The following is a 6,073-nucleotide window of genomic DNA, read 5'->3' as shown; positions in this document are numbered from 1 at the left end:
TTAGAGCATCGGATACCGAGTGACATGTCACATAACCAGGTACTTCTCCGAAATATTTGACACAGAAGTCAATCTGCGGTTGCCTTAATACCTTGGTCTTTGGTATCACATCTTCCATTTCCCCCTCCATTGGCAAGCCCGAGATGAGGGCCACATCCTCTAGTGTGAGTTGAAGCTCTTTTCCTGCCAGTGTGAATCTTTCAGTCTTGGTATTGTAAAGGCTGAGTAATTCGAAGATAGCTTTGTTTGGACGAATGGGATTTGCCATTTCCAGCTTGTTGTCATTGAAGGCTCTCAAAAGGTATTTGAAAGGAGTCTCATCCAACAACTCCTTTTGTCTGTCACTCAACTTAAAATAAGTTGTCTTCATTTGATCCCAAATTTTACGAAGGGACCACTTGTATGCCTTTGACAGTTTGCTATTAAGTTTGTCGGGTCGGTTTTTCAACTCTGTTCCTCTCTGTTCACTTCCCTCTCCTTGAGCTTTTGATGGAGCCTTTTTTTTTCGTTGAGGACCCTCTGCTTGTTGGGTGGCTTTCCTCTTGCCTTAGCTTTTCTTCACTATTTGTGGTTCCGTTTCCTGCGGGAACAAATAAGTTTACAGTCAATTAAAAAACTGATAGTAAACTATAAAACTTACAGTGCATTACGTAATGTACATTGTTCAGGATGGTAAGCCATAAGTGTATTGGAACAAATTAATTGACAGTAAACTATAAATGTCGGTTTTGGAACATATCAATATACAGTAAACTATAAAACTGACAGTGCATTATGTAATGTATAGTGTACAGTATCATATGCTTTGTGAGTGTTGGAAGAAATCAATTGTCAGTAAACTATATCAATTTACAGTAAATTACAAAACTTTCAGTGCATTATGTAATGTATAGTGTACAGTATGCTATGCTTTGCTTGTTTTGAAACATATCAATTTACAGTAAACTATAAAACTGACAGTGCATTATGTAATGTCTAGTGTACAGTAAGGTATGCTTTGTCTGTTTTGGAACAAATAAACTTAGAGTAAACTATAAAACTGACAGTAAACTATCTATTAACAGTAAACTATAAACCGGACGTTATAAAACTGACAGTGATCTTGACCAAAGCTTTGTGCATGGGAACTAAAAAGTTTCTAAACATCTGGATCATGTACATAAAACTAAAAAAAAGGTAGGATGGTAACAGTAAAATACTTCAAAGCTTTGTGAAAAAGTAAAACGAAATTGTGCATGGAAACAAAAAAGTTTCTAGATCACTGGATCGTGTACATGAAATTAAAAAGAGTGTGGACTTTTGTACCTTCGTCTTCCCCCTCGGGCTACTCCTAGTTGGTTGCTTTTCTTTCATCTTATTTTGTTTCACGGATCTCGACCTCGTCGTTGCTGGCTCTGTAGCGATTTTATTTGGTGAGGTTGTTTTTGTGCTTTTCTTCACCATCTGCAAACAGTAATCCAAGTTAAATTTGTAACAGATTTCGAAGGAATATTTAGGGTTTTTCGTCAGATTTAGGGTTTTGCTTTAGATTTAGGGTTTTTCCCTCAAAAATCCTTTTTCTTTTTGTTAAAGAAAACTTACCTTTTATGAAGAACAACTTCAGAGTTTTTCTTTCACTGATCTTGCACTAAAGGAATGAAGAACATCTTGAGAGTTTGAACTGGTTTTTAGAGAGAGAGAGTGAGCGGTTTTCTTTTGGGTAATGGTGGACGAATAATCAGGAGTAATGGAGTAATGGAGAGAGAGAGAGTGAGCGGTTTCCAAAACTGAAAGGCGTGGGCTCGAGGTAATGGGGAAGTGACGTTGGCGTGGAGTCATTCGAAACCTGACTTGACGTCAGACTTTGGCCAAAAAGTTCGTCAATTTCGCGCTTTTTTTTAATGGCAAATCCGTAATATCAATGAAATCGAAGGTTTTTGAGTTTTCCACTTTCAAGGGGCTGACACTTTGGACCTGATCCATAATTCCGGACTGCCTTGGGCCCGGTCCTCATTCTTCCCATGATTTTGGGCCGTTTGCCCAAGGCCTCTAAAAAAAATAGCAATTAAAATTTAAATAACTCTTAAGTTGATATTCAGAAAAGGGGAACCTAGGGTTTTCGAATCCATCCTTCTAAAAATTCTAACGACGATTTGTTATGATTTAATTAGCAAATTCTTTATATAACTCAGATTTTAGTCCATGAATGGTCTAAAAATCCAGAAGATTTTATCATGAAAAACAATAAATATTATTGACAAATCATATCGATAAAATTAATTTTGGACTTCATCTAAACCCTAGATAGACAAGATTTTAGCCAATCATGCTGGAAGATATAAACATTTAAATTTATATAAGTAAAAGAGTAAGAAAACATAACTTTTTCGCTATTTCCAAACCAAACAGGGCCTTAGGGAAATGATTTCCTTCTGTTTTTCCGAGAGAAAATTGTGATCTCTCCTATTTTATTCTTTTCTTCTCTCTATGTAATCTCTTTCTCTTCATTTCGAAAGAAAATCCGAGAGCTTTCTCTCTCTAAAATATATTGCTCCGGTTAGCTCCTCCTATTTCCTTCTCGGTTTCCATCTCACTCTCACTCTCTTGGTTTCCTTTTTTATCTCAAGAAAACAGAGAAGAGAAAGATTTCTGTCTTTGATTTGGTAACATACACCAGTACATAGTGTCCGCGTCACCAACTGTTGGCTCTACCCATTAAAAGGGACACTAGGAAAGATTTCTCTCTTTGATTTGTTAACGTCCAGGTTTATGCCATGTGTCTTTGACGGCTTAGTCTAATTGATTTTGACCCCGATTTTGACTCGCCCTATTTCCCTGATCCGAACTCCGATTCCACTTCCGCTTTCGCCGATAGATTCGTATTGGACTCTACTTTCACATGAGCACTAATATTAACCAGAATACCCTTGTCATTAAAATGACCGAAATGCCCCTCAAGTATGTCTTTATCACGATGTTTTCGCATCGAACTCCGTAAATGAGACCTGAGAAAGAAAATCAAACAAATCATCAGAGTAACCGCTCGAACTCGACTAACTAACCCGAGTTAAGAGATTCAGATGGGACATTTTCATGTCTCATCAAACTGAAGGAGTTGAAGGAGATGTCCTTCGACCAAGATGGCAATGCGAGCAATATGTCGGCTAGGACAATTGATGTGGAAGATCATCAAGTCCGATTGATTTAGGGATCGTAGAGTTGTAGCTAGAGACCAACTACGATCGTCGAATTACGAAATAATTCGCGGCTAACTTCGATCGGATCCTACAACGGGTTACACATAAGAGTGTCAAATTGATCTAGGATATGACTAGTGGGAGTGAGATATAATCATGGGAGTGTCCCATAAACATATCTCATAGGCCTAAAAAGGAATTGGGCAAAGATAGTACAAAAAGGCCAAAAATAGTGTTTTTGGGCCTTAGCCGATTCGGGCACTTCTAGGGCTCGGATTGGGCTGATTTTTGGAGTGACGTTGCCTTATGTTATGAAAATTAAATCTGCCAATTTTGGCTGGGTTTGGACGTCATGTCCTTAGGGAATTGAGAAAATACCAATAGTTGCTATTTTTGACTATTTCCCTAAATCTTATTCTAAAGGGTGTTTTGGGAAACCTAAAAGGAGGTGCATTCTTATTAGGGTTCTATATAAACACTCTTAGGGCAGAGAATAAGGGGTGGAATTTCTCTCTAAGCTTTCTTACTCTACCACATCAAGTAGAGAGGAGAAAGTGAGCTAATTCCCATTACTATCTATCTAGTCAAAGAAGAAGGTGTTCTTCTATCCAACCACCATTGGTGTGCTAGCTATACAACAAGGTGGGAGATCAATTTGATTACTCGTGTCCCAAGTAGAGGAGCTACACTTGAAGCTCTTGGTCTTCTTTAATCAATTCAATTAGTTCGAGGGAAAAGCGATTAAGGTAATCTACTTTCTCCATTAGTTTAATTACTAGTTTTGCATGATGATCTTGGGGATACTAGTGTTAGACATTAGATGTCGTTATCCGCTATAAACACTAGTATAAGGGTATAAATCCCTACAGTGGTATCAGAGCCTCTTGCAATGAACTAGTTTTTGCTAAGAATCGAACTAGTTCATATTAGATATGATTGATAGTTTGATAAATTGAGTTTATAAAAGTATTTTAAAAGTGTTTTAAAATTATTTAAACTCACAATTTGATATTATTGAATGGGATTCAATGAATTTAAAATTGAGAATCAAATTGATGATTAAAAGTGTTTTAAAAACTCAATTTGATTGAATTTCAAACTAATCCATGCTTGATTAAGTTGATAGTTATGATTAAAAATGTTTTAAACATAAAATTTGATTAATTTTGAATTGGATTCAAAGATTTTTCAAATTGATTTCAAAATTGTTATTTGAAAAAGTTTCAAAAACCTAGATTTTGATCCAAAATTGGTTTGATTAAGAGTTGTTTTTAAGTTTTTGAAACTTTTGAAAAACAAAAATTTGGAATTTTAGAAGTGTTCTAAAAGGAGTTATTTTGAGTTTAGGAAACTCTCAAAACAAATTTGGAAAATTTTAAAAGTTTCTAAAAGTTTTGAAAAATTTTAGAAGTGTTCTAAAAAGAATTTCAAAATTTTAGAAAAGCTTTAAAATTGGAAAATAGTAACTTAGAAAAAAAAAATATTTTGGAAATTAGGGTTTTTTGGAGAAACCCTAGTGTCCGGCCAGGAAGCTTCCTGGCCGGTCAGAAGCTCCTGGATGCGTCCTCTGGACGCGTCCAGAGCAGCTGCTGAGACGCGTCTAGGACGCGACCAGCAGCTGCAACATAAGCTTCTGGACGCGTCTTGGAGACGCGACCAGCAGCTGCGAGGGAGCTTCCTGGACGCGTCCAGAGCACTCGACCAGACGCGTCTTGGAGACGCGTCTGGGAGGTTCTGGGTGTCTCGGACTAGTCCGAGACTCCTAGTGCTGGTCCGGTCCAGCACCAGACAGGTCTAGGACGCGTCTGGTACATGGACTAGCGTCCTGGCCCGAGACCAGGCCTTGATAGGCCTCGGCCAGGACATGCCGGCCCTATGGGCCGTGCTATGTCCGGACCTTGTCCGAGTCCTTTTGTGGGCTTGGGCCGGGACTTGTCTAGGACTTGTCCCGGGCTTTTTCGAGGCTTTTCGGACCACGAAAAGGGACTATCATTCGAGTGGGAGTTTTTGCCAAAATTTCTTCCGATTCCAACCAAATAATTCCAAAATCAATCCGGGCCATCCAGAAGGCCAAAACGGATTTCTCTTTAAATAGATTTATGAAATCATTAAGAATCGAACCAATATTTTTTCCGAAATTGACCCGGGCTTTCTCGAGCCCAAAACGGAGTTTTTCTTAAAGTTGATTTTAGAAATCATAAGAGATAAAACGAGAAAGCACCATTAGTCGAATTCTTCGAATTTAGACTTAAGGTCCGTAATGTGACATGTGATGTCAACAAAAGTATCTCCCAAGATAATCATGCATATATAATTCTTAGCCTTGATATATTATATGATTGCATGTGATGTGAATGCGGGAAACTAGTATGGCCATAGATTTATTTCTTTATTCTTGTTTTAAGCACGGATGGGTGCATGCTTTGTAATTAATTTTAATTTCAAGTTTATACGATCTGCGAATCGTTAGAGTCTTGTAATTAGAGTTTAGGGTCTATGAGTCCATTGAAGAAACTCGAGGATGAAATCCAAAGGCGAGTGGGAGAAATCAATGGAGGTTCAAAGATGGCGATCTAAGACGAACCAAAAGGCGAAACAAGAAGAAAACCAAAGGAGATTAGATCTTCTAGGTTAGGGGCCATACTAGGATCCATGTCTGCTTGATTTACATTCTCGCGCGCATTTACTTACTTATTTACGCTTTATGTCGTGGATGTTAGTTAGGCTAAATAGTTCACTATAACAAACGCCAGACTAGCGTAAAAGTCCCCAAAAGTAATCTTGAGTAATCGCCTATCCAGATTAAGACACTCGTTGCGCCCTTGTTCGAGGAAGGTGGGTCGGCCAAAGCAGAGTACCTCCTCTACCTTGGGACAATGCGGGTAGGTCTATAGAAG

This window comes from Eschscholzia californica, unplaced genomic scaffold (genome assembly GCF_041429995.1).
Source record: "Eschscholzia californica isolate CP2 unplaced genomic scaffold, dmEscCali1.0.p SCAF_3, whole genome shotgun sequence".
Lineage (NCBI taxonomy): Eukaryota > Viridiplantae > Streptophyta > Magnoliopsida > Ranunculales > Papaveraceae > Eschscholzia > Eschscholzia californica.
This window is presented reverse-complemented; position numbering follows the sequence as displayed.